Genomic DNA, 13,265 nt, shown 5'->3' on the forward strand with positions numbered 1-13,265 from the left:
TCATGGTTACTAGTCGGATTCGTTTCTGCTGTGCCACCGTGGGAACTCCTGCAGTGTTTTTTTGTTTTTGTTTTTTTTCTTAAATCCTTGCCATATGGAGGAGCATTTGCCTTTTAGTTTGATAAGTTTACCTAGTAATACCAACTAAAGAGTGTTGAATAATTTGTCTAGACATGAATTTTAAGTTGAAATCTTGCGAAGTTTCTATATATATTTTGGAACATTTAAAATGATTTGAGATTTGCTGTATTTGTGAACCTAATTTATTGGAGGTGTAATAAGTACTTCGGAGGGTTTGTTTTAGTCAGATAAATGAAATACTTAAAGATATGAACTTTAAGCTCCTTTGTTTTATAAACAATAAGATTTATAATCTGAACTTTTTAAAAGCTTAGACAAGAACTAGAATTTTGAATATGTAAGTTTGAAAATTGAGTGTAGCTCTAAAAATCAAAGTAATTTCTGGATAATTATTTCTATACACAAAAGGATTCCTCACGGATATCAAAAACAGGTCTTTCATTCAGAGAAACTCTACATGTAGTGTTATCACAAACCCAAGTCAGGAGTTCCCTTTGTGGTGCAGTGGAAATGAATCCGACTAGGAACCATGAGGTTGCAGGTTCTATCCCTGGCCTCTCTCAGTGGGTTAAGGATCTAGCATTTCAGTGAGCTGTGGTGAGGGTTACAGATGTGGCTCGGATCTGGCGTTGCTGTGGCTGTGGTGTAGGGCGGCAGCTACAGCTCCAATTAGACCCCTAGCCTGGGAACCGCCATATGCTGTGGATGTGGCCCTAGAAGACAAAAAGGCGGGAAAAAAAAAGCAAAAAAAAAACCCAAGTCAGTTGTTCTCAAGGCAACTGGCAGCAGTCAAGATGGCCACCATGGGTCAAATCATAACTACAGACATGTTTTTGAATTTTTTTTATTGGATTAAATTTTCTTTGGAAAAAAAAAGTTCAAAAGCTTTTCGCTTCTCTAGAAAATTAGAAGCTCTGGCAATGAGAAAATCACATTTCCCATATGACAACAGTTTTCTCAAGCCGAGTAGCTACCATCCCTTTGGGCATGTTCCTTCCAGTTTGCCACAGTCACCTCTCTTCATTTTGGTACTTAATACCTGGTTTATCTCACTTTTGTGGCTTGTCTGACCCACATAGGTTTTTGCATGTGACCCTTGAACTGGAGTTTTTCTGAGGATCCTAACAGCTGATTTATAGCCTGGGATAAGAGCTCAGGAAAAGTGCAGCACTCCAACCCCCCTGGCCCCCACTTCTCATCATCCCCATTTCAGGTGGCGATCTTTTCCCATCCACCTGGTCCCAGGGGAAATATGCAGGAAGTTCCTAGGCTCAGACTTCTATGTGCTGCTCTTGTCTGTAACCAGACTGGTTCCAGATCTTCTCTTGCCCAGACAATTTGGGCTCTAACTTCATGTCTCAGTTCCTACGAACTTCCTGCTTACTTTCATTATTTGACTGCAGCCTCACTTTGGAGTGTGAGGGCTCCCAGGCTCTGCTTTGTGAAGCTCTCATACCTGATTATACCTGGTCTGTCAGGCTTGGTTGTGAACCTTCTGACTCAGACTCCCAAAACCAACCCCATCTCCACCATCACTGCTCACTCTCTGGGTAATCTGGTTACTTGGCTGAGGGATAGAAGATTGTCGAAGGTTCAGGAGATATGGGAAGTAAGGTTGGAAGTGTTTGCATATTCAAGAGAAGGGCAGAGGCAGAAACCAACCACAGTTTAAGGAGGCAGCCAGTAGAAGGCTTTTTAGTTGAGAGAGGCCACTGCACATATTTGTAGGCAGAGGAGAAGGCAGCAGGAGAGAGGTTTCTGAATTCCTGAGTCAGGATTCAAAGTTCAGAAACAACACCTCCAGAGACGCAGGAGTGGGCACTGTTGGAAGTCTTTAATTCCCTGGAGTTCGGGTTACGTAAATGATGCTAGGGGTTTGGGGAGTAGGAAGAGGGCATGGCCATGATGGACCATGGACCATAGCTTGGGGCAGGAGAGATTTCCAGCAATGCTGCTGACAGTCTCTCACAATATCTGTAGACACACACAAACAATCTGAACCAAATGGTCATGAAGCTTGGTGAGAAACAAGACCCAGTGAGGGCTGATTAATACATCCATGTCAGCCTAGACTAGAGGGATATCTCCAGCACTATGCCTTCGGGCTCAATCTGGGCCTGTGTCCTGTCTGACATTTTTATTGACAACTGACCAAGGTGGCAGGCTCATCAAATTTGCAGGTGATAGAGCAAGGAAGGGGCAGCTAATACTTTGCATGAAAGAGTCAGGATTCAAAATGATTTCAACAGGCTGGAACACTGGGCTGGAACCAACAAGATTAAATTTAACAGGGATAAATGTAGAGTCCTGCACTTAGGTTAAAACAAAATCAATGACATAAGTACCGGGTGGGTGGTGGACCCAACTTGACAGCAGTTCATGAAGAAAAGACCTGGGGGGTTTAGTTGACTGCAAGCTCAATATGGGTCAGATGTGTGATGTGACTGCTAAAACCTCTAATACAATCACGAATTGCATTAACCAAAAAGGAGCAGCCAGATCAAGGGAGGCGCTTACCCTACTGCTTTCTGAGATTGATAGGCCACCTCTGGACTACTGGGTCCAATTCTGTGGTTCTTTTTCAAAAGGATTTCAGTGACAAATGAGAGAATATTTTGGACAAGCAGCCAGTATGGCCTTGGCCCTGAATACTACCAGAAATTCTGTGGTGCTGAAGGGTCTGGGATGAAGAGCAGGAGGGTATGGTCTGACCCCAGGCAAAATCAGTTGTATCTGGAGCACTATTCTGTTATTTGGGAGAAAATACAGGGCCTGCTTTTCCTTACTTCCCATGGGCACCCAGAGGTATTGGTCTGTGAATTTCATCCCAGGCTTTCCTGAAGTCAAGATTAGGGGTTTCTTAGAAGGGGTCTAAAGATGGGGATCAGTGTGGGAGTGGGTAGAAAACCGGGCAGTATAGTAGGAAGAAACCTGCAAATTTGGACCTCAAGCACTTCCAGTGCCCTCCCCCGGGACGTGCAGTCCTCACTTCGGTCACAGTGTGGCGCCCTCGCTCCATGCGGGGATCCTGAGTCAATGGCGGGAGCAGAGTGGGTAGCGAGGCCGCAGGTGCGCTTCCCGCACTCCCCACTGCGGGGAGCCCGAGGGGCCATTCTTCTTAGGCCCACCTGGCCTGGGTCTCCTGTGCAGCAAGAAGACTGGGCGTGGGGGGGGGGGGTTCCCCTGCAGTGCAGCAAGTTAAGGATCCCGCCTGTCACTGCAGCAGCACAGGTCGCTGCTGTGGTGCAGGTTCGATCCCTGGAAGAGCTTGTTCTTGGCACAAAGGCACATGGAGCCCAGGTGTAGCTCCTGTTAGGGCCACACATTCAGGCCTGAGTAACACTACACATGACCTATTGTCTGCCTTGGCACAGAGCCCACAGTGCACAGGCCTACTCCTATGGCAAGAGGATTCCCTGGCTCTAAATGCCATCTCTGTGGAGTCATGGTCCAGCGAGAATCCACTGCTACTGGCTGGCTGAATGGCTGTCACCAGTTTACCTAAACTGAGTTCCGTTTTTCTTGGGTTTCTTAACTGTTTGAAGTAGAATAACACTGCCAAGTTCATAGAATTGTAGAAATGAATGATTCCGGTATCTAGGGCAATGACTCTGAACTGCTGTAGGAAGTGCAAGTTTGGGGTTCCACTACCAGTCATTTAGTAGTTCTAGAGGGAGCTCAGTAATCTATTTTAACCAGCTGCCCCGGTGTTTCTGATGTCCGTGGCTCTCTGGCCACATTCTGAGAAACTGACCTAGGTCATATGAAGCTACCTAGTATGCATTAATTCTCTTTCTCAGAGCCCATAGAAGGACAGAATACACTGGTTTGCTCTCCAGATGACTGTAGCCAGATGGCGGGGGGAGAAGGATGGGTCTGGAGATGGGGACAATTATTTAAGCTCCAAACGGATGTTTGATACTTGGGGAGGTTGGGTGTACTACAGGCCATAGAGGAGTTGGGGCGCTGGCCCCAGGGATAGGGGCACAGTGGTGGGGTGATGGGACCGTGACAGTGTATTGGTGTGCTGAGCGTAATGTGCTGTTGAAGGGATTGGGGTGAGAGTGTACTGGGAGGGGAGGGAGCTGAAAGATGGGAAGGTGTCCTTTGGGGTTTTCTTGAGAGGCTAGAGAAGGTTTTTTGTATCATGATGGCGCCAAGAAGACAAAGTGGCGGAGACTGTGATGCTCATTGAAACCCCACGGGGGCAGCCATGCTTTGTGATTTATGGTGAGACATTGAGCCCAGGCTTCTGTTTTCTGGCATAAGAGGGAAGGAAGATGCTCCGTAAGCTTCTGGGAGAACTTTCCTGCCCCCAGGGTGTATAGGTCAAGTGTGCATTTGTGTATGTGTGTGTGTGAGAGAGAAAGAGAGAGAATGAGAATGGGGAGGGGAAGGTGAGCTTATGCAATGAGATTTTCAAAAGTCCTTTTCTGGATTTCCTGACTGACTTGAGGAGAGGAAGTCAGTCTCCAGGACACTCTCCTCCCCTCTACCTTCACATACAAAATAATGTTGGACATGCCTGGTTTCTCTTGGGGCTCAACTCTCCAAAAGGGGGCACTCTTGTTGGCAGTTCATGAACATGTGGGTGTCTGCTAACTGAAAACACCTTCCAGAAACTCTGAAGACCTTCCTAGAGGAACATTCTAGAAAGAATCTTCAAATTTCAACTCCTTGAACAATGGAATTGGAGAGAACTTAGATGCCATCTGATGCCATCTCCCTCAACTTGTTCCTAGGGAATCGACACCTTGTGAGGACACCCTGCTTTCTGAGCCTTTGGGCATCCCAGAGTCTGGTGTGGGAGACAAGACTCATGCATCATCTAGGGAAAGGGAGACAGCAGAGTCAGGTAGGGCTCTGTGTTCTGCTGGTGAACGCCAGGAAGTCAGAGGTGGGTGAGCGCCTACAGAAGTCTCCCTAGAGCAGGGCAGCTGGAGCTGCACATTAAAATGTGTAGAAGTTATTTTTAGTTAACTTTTGTTTTTACTATGATTTTATGAAAAATGAAGGAAACGAAAAATACTGCAATGAGAGGGTGAGGCATCTTCCTCCATCTGTAGGGAAGGAAAGCTACAGAGGTCTGAAACCATCTCAGGTTTCGAGCCAGTAGGGAGACCAGCTTGGTTAGAGGGCTGGAACCCCTGTCAGGGCAAAGTAAGAGAGAAGGTCAGAGAAGTCTGGCTGTGGCGAGGAACGAGGCTGGAAGCCAGAGGAAAGAAACTCAGGGTTGGACTCAGAGTAGGGACACAGGATTGAGGCTTGAGGAGCAGATGAGAACATCCAAAGAGACAGAGAAGAGGGTTCCAGAGGCAGGCGTGAACATGCGTGTCAGAGAAGCACTGCCCAAGTGTGCAGGAGTGGAACCCAGAGAGTGGAGGTCATTGAAATAGAGGGGATCACAGGAGAGGGGGTTGCAGGCTTAAACTAGGGAGAGTACTTTGGGGTAGGAGGTGAGAGTGAGGACCCAGTGAAGGCCATTAGAGTTTGTGATTAAGAGGTCAGCAGGACAGTAAGGGTTAAGGAGTGAGTTGGTGGAGAAGAAATGGGAACCAATGTAGACTACTACTCTAGGTTATCCTTTGAGAAATACACAGAGGACTGGAGAAGAGCAGTATTTTGAAAAAAAGAAACTGCAGCAAAACTTTATTAGCCAGGGGGAGAGGAACAAACTTATGGACAGGGCAGAAGGAGCTGTTGGAGAGGAAGAGATTGAGCAGACACTGGGAAGGGCCAAGTTACAGACAGGAAGGAAAGGACAGGACGCCAGGTCCTGGAAAGGGTCAAAGCTGCAGGTGGGAAGAAAGGGGTGAAGTTGTGGCACTCCAGTTGGACCTAGACTTTGACCCCTTGGAAGTAGGAGCCAAGGTTGAAGTCTTTTCCTTCAAGTAATGGTGGGCAGGTTGGGGTTTTGCCTTGGATCAGGTCTGATGCTGTGCTTCTGGGGGCAGGGTAGAGCAAGCAATCCATGGTGTGACAAAATTACAACAGTCTCAGGGGCCTAGAGGCCAGGCTGGCATGAAATCTAAGAGGGGCCTCACTGGGGAAGGGAGGGACAGCTGCCAGAACAGGCCTGGGAGGGCTTGATGGAACAGGGGCAGCCAGTGGACGGGGGAAGAGCCTGAGTTCAGATGTGAGGCATTATCATTGTTACTATTTTTAAGTATCTGAGATGAGTCTGAGTGGAGAGATGAACACAAGGAGATGCAGAAAGGGAGCACTGCTGTGTGCCAAACACCGTTCTAGATTAACTCGTTTAACCCTCACAAGACCGTCCATGAATTAGATAGGTACTATTAACATTTTACAAAGGAGGAAGTTGAGGTCCAGAGAAGAGAAGTAGCTTGGCTGAGATCACACAGCCAGTTGGTGTCAGAGTTAGTATTTGAATTGTTTTTCTGACTCCAAAGTGTATGCTTTCTGCTATGCCTTTTAATTAGCTACTAACTAGTCAGTGACCTTGAACAGATACCTAATTTTTTCTTCACTCTCCTCATCTGAAAAGTGGGTATAATAATAATGTTATAGATTTTTGTGACAATTAAATAAACTAATTTAAGTAAAGGACTTAAAACAGTGTCTGGTACATGGTGCTACTTAAGGGGCCATTATTTTTATTATCATCATTATTATTGTCATTACTCCTCATAGCCTCCAGTCAGAAGCCAGGCACTTCGAGGAAGGTGAAAGAAGGTCCTGGAGCATCCTGGAAATTTAGAGAGGGACAGCTAATTGGGGGAAGGTAAAAGAATAGGATCTGACCAGTGGTTCTCAATGAGGGATATTTTCGTTGATGTGGCCTGGAGGAGCTACTGGGCTTTGGTGGGCAGGAACCAGGGGTGTTAACAGCGATCAGTAATGTCCCAGTTGAGAATGTGCAGGAGAAACTCAGGAAGGATGTTTGGAATTTGACTCCTCAGAAGAGTAGCAATTACAGGGATGGGAGCAGCTTGAAGATCTGTTGGGCTGGGAAGAATTAGACCTTGTTGGAGGCAAGCTTCCCTAGAGGGAAAGGCAGGGTTAGGGCTGCAAAGGAGACAGGAGCACATCCCAGAAGGCCAGGCTGAGGGCTCTGGACACTAAGCAGAGAAACGGCGACATGTGTGGTTCTGGACAAGGACACAGCATATTTAGGAAGACCACAAATGCAGTCGGAAGACACTGGGTGAGAGGAGGAGAATCTGGGCCAAACCCTGGAGGAAAGGCACATGAGTTGAACTGGGTTTGGGGTGGAAGTGTACACATGAGGGGTAACACTAAGGCATGTTTGAAAGGAAATTTCCATTGTGAAGATTTATGAATGGAGAGTGGGCTGGGCCTGATCTAGCAGCTACATGACCTGGGTGGAGAATTCTGGGAGAGATCGGTTGGTTTGAGACTCAAGGTGATCACAGCAAATATAATGTAATGATAGGGAGACTGGGAGATGTCTGGCAAGGAACTAGAGATGCTGCTTGGAGGTCAGGGCTGAAGTGCCAATTTGGGAGTCATTAATCCATGTCTATTGAGTCCTCATGATACTCAATACACATATGAAATAGGACCCCTTTGAGGGTCATTCCTCTGGGGTTGCTAGTTGAATCAAGTCCTGCTTTTAAGTTCGTCATGGGAAAGAGTGTGGAGGGGAAAGCACTAAAAACCTTCAGGCTGAGCCTGGGCCCCTTCTGTAGCTAACGGAGAAGAAGAGTTGTTGGGGGAGAGTCTCAGAGGTTGGAGAACTAGGAGAGGGCAGAGAGCTTCCAGGAGGGTATTGCTGGCACCAGGTACCCCAGAGAGAAGCTGAGGAGCTGGTGACTTCAGGACAGCAGCCAGTGGGGCCCGAGACAGGCAATGGAGCTTCTGAAGGAAGGAGGCAGTGGGTGAAGATGGCTGGTGGGCTGAGGAAATTTGGGAGTTCCAGGAGCGAGGGAGAGAACCGAGGTTCCCAAGGTAGATGGAAGAGGGTGTGTGTGATAGAGAGGAAACCCTGAGGCTGCAGAAGGGGTGGAGCAGGAGGAGAGGTTCTTCTCTGAGCTGAGGGGTTCCCAAGGAACCACGCCTCCCTTTCGCATAAGGCAGGGGATTTCTCCAGGTTCCATTCTCTGGCTTTTTTCTGCTCCCCTTTCTCAGCCCCCAGTTTAGGCTCTTTCATCTGCCCCAGGCTCAGGGAACACAGAAAAACAGCTCACATCCTGAGCTATCCTGATTTATCTGGCTTTCCTACCCTGCCTTCCACACTCAGCGATTCTTAACTCCTGTGCCTTCAGCCTTCCCTTCCCAGGATAAAGTTCAGCTCCTATAAGGAGACTTGACTGTAGAGGTTTTTTCCTGTTTGCCATCCTCAGTGCATGTGGGCTTTTCAGAAAGCTTGAAGACCACCCTGTGCCCTTCTCCCCCTCCCTCCATTGTCTTCTGCTCCTCCTATTCAGGCAAGACTTGCCTGTTTTTTCTCAGTTGCTTTGATCACAGTCCCTTTGGGGAAGTGGTTCCCTGATCCCTCCCCCACCAACTCCCTGGTCCCTTTGAGTCTGTCACCAGAGTTAGGAATCAGCAGAGGATGTTGAAAACTCCTCTCCTCAAGGAATCCTCCTCCAATTGGGCTCATTCAATTCTTATTGCTCCTTTCCTCTGCCGATTCTGCAGATGGGGGTCCACTTAGATAACTTTGCAGATAAAACAGCGTGTGCTCTGGCATTTTCCTGTCTTGGAATCCTTCTGCTTCTGTTGCATTGTAACATTCTGAAAGGCACCTAGAGATCACCTAGTTCAGGGATTTCAAAGAATATTTTATTTATTTTTGTCTTTTTAGGGCCGCACCAGTGGCATACGGAGGTTCCCAGGCTAGGGGTCTAATCGGAGCTGTAACCTCCAACCTACGCCACAGCCACAGCAACGCAGGATCCAAGCCACGTCTGCAACCTACACCACAGCTCAGGGAACGCTAGATCCTTAATCCACTGAGTGAGGCCAGGGCTGGAACCCGCAACCTCATGGTTCCTAGTCGGGTTTGTTAACTACTGCGCCATGACGGGAACTCCTCAAAGAATATTTTAAACTTCATATCTTTCTATTTAATTCTGAAAACACACACATATACAGATAAAAGCAGAAATGCTGTGACTGAAGCTTGCTCATCTTCACTCCCACCCTTGTATAGCAGCTTGAACGCTCCTGAACCCCTAGAGCTCCACAGAGCACATTCTGAAAGTCTGATACCTTCACTTACAGGTGAGGAAACTGAGGCCCAGAGAGATGGAGAGACTTGCCTAGAGCCACATAGCAGGAGCAAAATCTCAGGATTTCCCCATATTCCTCCCTGTTCTAGCATCTAGGACTTATTAACTTCTAGCCAATCTGTCTCTCTAGTGTTCTTTTAGGTACGTTGTGTTTGTCATTCACTCATTTAGATATTTATTGAATACCTACTATGCTTTGGGTACTGGGTAGGCCCTCAGGACTATTAGGTACCAGTCTTGGAAATCAATGGAAGCAAAAGTAGAACTTGTCTGCCCTTAGAGGGATGTCAGTCTAGTATTGGGGGCAGAACAGCTGTATCTGTGAAAAGTGCCGTAAAGAAGAGATCAATGGTGTGATAAGGTGGGCTTATAAGTGGGGTCCTTTGGGGCTGTTAGAACAAACAAACAAAACATAGGCTGAGTGGCTTTTAAACAACAAATTTCTCATAGTTCCAGAGGCTGGGAAGTTCAAGATCTAGCTTTGAGAGATTTGGTGTCTGGTGAAGGCCCATTTCCTCATTCATAGATGACCATCTTCTCACCTGGTCCTCTCATAGCAGAAGGGGCAAGGGAGCTCACTTGAGTCCCTCTCATACAGGCACTAATTGCCTTGCAAAGGCCCCACCTCAAAATACCATCATGTTAGGGATTAGGTTTCAACAGATGGGTTTGAGGGGAATGCACACCTTCAGTCCATAGCACGGGGGACTCAACTTAGGAAGTGACTTGCAACCAAGAGCTAAAGGCAAACTAGGAGAACCGAGGAGAGAAGGGTGTTCCTGGTGGAGGGAGTGGTGTACACAAAGCCCTGTGGCAGGAGGGATCAAGGTGGGATGAGAAACGAGAGGATGAGAAGAGGCAGGTGTGGCTGGAATGCAGGCAGGGAAGCCTTGGCCTGGCAGGCTGCACAGACTGTTCAAGACAGGGCTGCACAGACTGTTGCCAAGTGCTGGGGCTTTAGTCTAGGTTTATTCTTTAGATTTGTGGGTTTTTCTTTTTTTTTTTTTTTTTTTTTTTTTTTTGGCTTTTTGCCTTTTCTAGGGCTGTTTCCTGTGGCATATGGAGGTTCCCAGGCTAGGGTTCTAATTGGAGCTGTAGTCACCGGCCTACGCCAGGGCCACCAGCAACTCAGGATCTTAGCCACATCTGTGACCTACACCGCAACTCACGGCAGCGCCAGATCCTTAACTCACTGAGCTAGGCCAGGGATTGAACCCACAACCTCATGGTTCTTAGTCGGAGCTGTTAACCACTGAGCCACGACGAGAACTCCCTAGATTTTGTGTTTTGAAAAGCTGTCTCCAGTTGCAAAGGGTAACTGAATGCCCCATCCCAAACCCTGTCCCAGCTGGATTCCTTTTATTCCATCTCCTCCTTCTGTCTGCTTTTCTGACATCAGTCACATGCTGCTTGGGGTGTTCTTAGCAGGGCTTGTTTCCACTTTTTATGACATTTTTTGGCTCTAAGGTATATGTGTACATTGTCGTGTGTGAATGTGCTGCTACTGTATCATTTGTTCATTCAATAAATGTTAAGTTTTTAAGTGCAACTATGGGGCCAGGTACCATTTGATTATTGCTATGGGCAACCAACAGACTGGGTGATCCTGTGTTCTAGTGTGTGATGTTGGTGCATTGTGTCATTATGTGTGGGTGCCTGTGTGTGATTGTCTTGAACCCTGTACTCCAAATGATAGCCACTGCAGCTGGCTGTGTTATCATATGGCTACCGGTGTCCATCTCCTCTTGGTGACCTTGTGTGTGACTGTCACTGTGGGTGTTGTGTGTAACTCAATGTAACAGCAGCAGGGTATGGCTGAGGGTGTGGGTGTGTTGCTGTGCTGTGTGAATGTAAGTCTGTCGGTATGTGGCTTAGTGTGTGATGTGTCTGTGTGTCGGCGGGGGGCATGGGAGACCCCCCATCTCCTGCCGTAAATCTGGAGGAGAACAAGCTTCCCTGGATTGTTGGAGGCACTCTCTGTGGCCTCTGGGATGATTGATGCAAGGAACAGAGACTCCGCCTGGTGCAGCCCTGGGATGCTGGGGAGCCAGAGCCTCCCCCACTGGTGCTGGAGGGAAGAGGGGTGATGGGGGCAACTGGGTGGGGTGAGGCTGACTAGACAGGGCCAGATTAATAAAGAGGGACCTGGGGGAGGGAAGGGCAGGGCAGTGGCTAAGGCAGGAGGCGGCTGAGATGAAAGTGGCCAGACTGGCAAGCAGGCAGGTGGCCTCTCCCCTGCCCTGTCAGCACTTTTTAATGTCCCCTTGGTTAGAGTGTGTGGGAGGAATGGGGCGAGGGAAGCTGGAGCTCACCTTTCCCAGGCCCTGGAGGGGGGCTGGGGCAGCCAGGAGGTGGGGTTGCTCTCAGTGGGATGGGAGGAATGTGGTCATAGGTGTAACAGAGAGGAAGAGCCTGGCTCTTGCCCCATCTCTGTCCCCTAAAACCTTATCTTAGCTCAGGCTTTCCAGGGGCGACAGGATTAGGGAGTAGCTGGAGAAACAGAAAACCAGAAAGGGAGTAGAGAAGGGGGTGACAGTGGGCACAGCACGTGCAGTTTACTGTGTTTTGTGTGTGTGAAATGGAACCTGAGTATGTAAATGAGTGTGAGGCTGAGTTCATGAGAACGTGTGAACAAGACCAAGACCCTGTGTGTTTGTGTTTGTTCAGCTCTCTGCGGGTGGCAATTTAAATTTTTAAACAGGGGGCTCTTGTCCTGGCTTAGCCTCTTGCGGGTGTGTGGCTTTGGGCAGGTCATTAACCTCCCTGAGCTCTGTTACTGCATCTCTAAAGTAGGGATAAGGGTATCTTTCACAGGATGATTGTGGGCCTTAAATAGAGTGAAATAAACGTTCAACTGTAAACCTCTCTATAAACGCTCAGAATCATTGTTAATAATTGCACAGGGGGCATGTTGGGTGGCTGTGTGTGAAGGTGTGGGTGTGTCTGGAGGCCTGAGTGTCTTTGTGTATCAGTCATCGTGGGTGTGTGGGTGAGAGAACAGGTGTGTTCAGAAATGGGAACTTTATTAGCGACGAGTTTGTGGCGGGAGTGAGCATACAGGTGTTTGAAGTGTATTTGGTAGTTGCAGTAATATCTGTGCGGATCCAAGAGTGGGATTGCGAGTGTTTTTGTGTGAATGTGTGTTTGTCTTTGGGTATCTGCATCATTGCATGCATCTGTTTGCACGAGGTGATTCGGGGTCTCGGGGTGTATCCGAGTTTCCCTGGCACCCGAAATGGATATGTGTGTCTTGGAGTGTACCCTGGCTGAATGGGGGACGTGTGGGGATGGGTTTGTGTGTCTTTCTCTGGGTGTGTGTCCCAATGCAAGTGTGGTTGAATGTGCCTTTGTCTCAGTCGTGTGAGTGTGATGGCGGTATGTGGTGCCTTGGTGTGGCTGTGTGTGACAGTGTGTGTGTGTGCATGCGTGCGAGCGTGTGTTTGGTGAGCGGCTCTGCTGCCTTAAGCACCTTTCGAATACATTGGCCACAGCTCATTGAATCCTTTAACAATCTGACTCTGCTCTTCCTTCCCCGTTTTTTCTAATTCAGTTCCTCTTATTACAAAAATAAAAAATAAAGCGCTGCCCCTTTCCAGTGGCTGGCCCTGCGGAGCCCCCGCCTCGGGACCAGCCTCGTTTCACTCCATTTCGGAGAAAACGGGAAGTCGGTAATTTTAAAAAATATTTTCTACTTTATTTGGGATTTAATGTTCTTACAGAATCCTGCTGCCTCCCTCTGTCCCCCGTCCCCATCCACCCCCAGCCCCACATGCAAGAGGTGTAATGGCCCGTTCAGCATATTAGGGGAGCCAAGCGCGTGCCTGTGTGTGTGTGTCTCACGCACACACACACATACACACACACACTTGGATAAAAACACAGAGACCCACAGCAGACACACATCGGAATACACACGCCCAACCATATACTCAGACAGGAATTCAAACACTCTATCCTAACACTCAA

The sequence above is a fragment of the Sus scrofa genome, chromosome 14 (genome assembly GCF_054392235.1).
Source record: "Sus scrofa isolate SSC_HxYL_T2T_F1_AM1 chromosome 14, Sscrofa_HxYL_maternal_Yorkshire_Landrace_v2.0, whole genome shotgun sequence".
Taxonomy (NCBI): Eukaryota; Metazoa; Chordata; class Mammalia; order Artiodactyla; family Suidae; genus Sus; species Sus scrofa.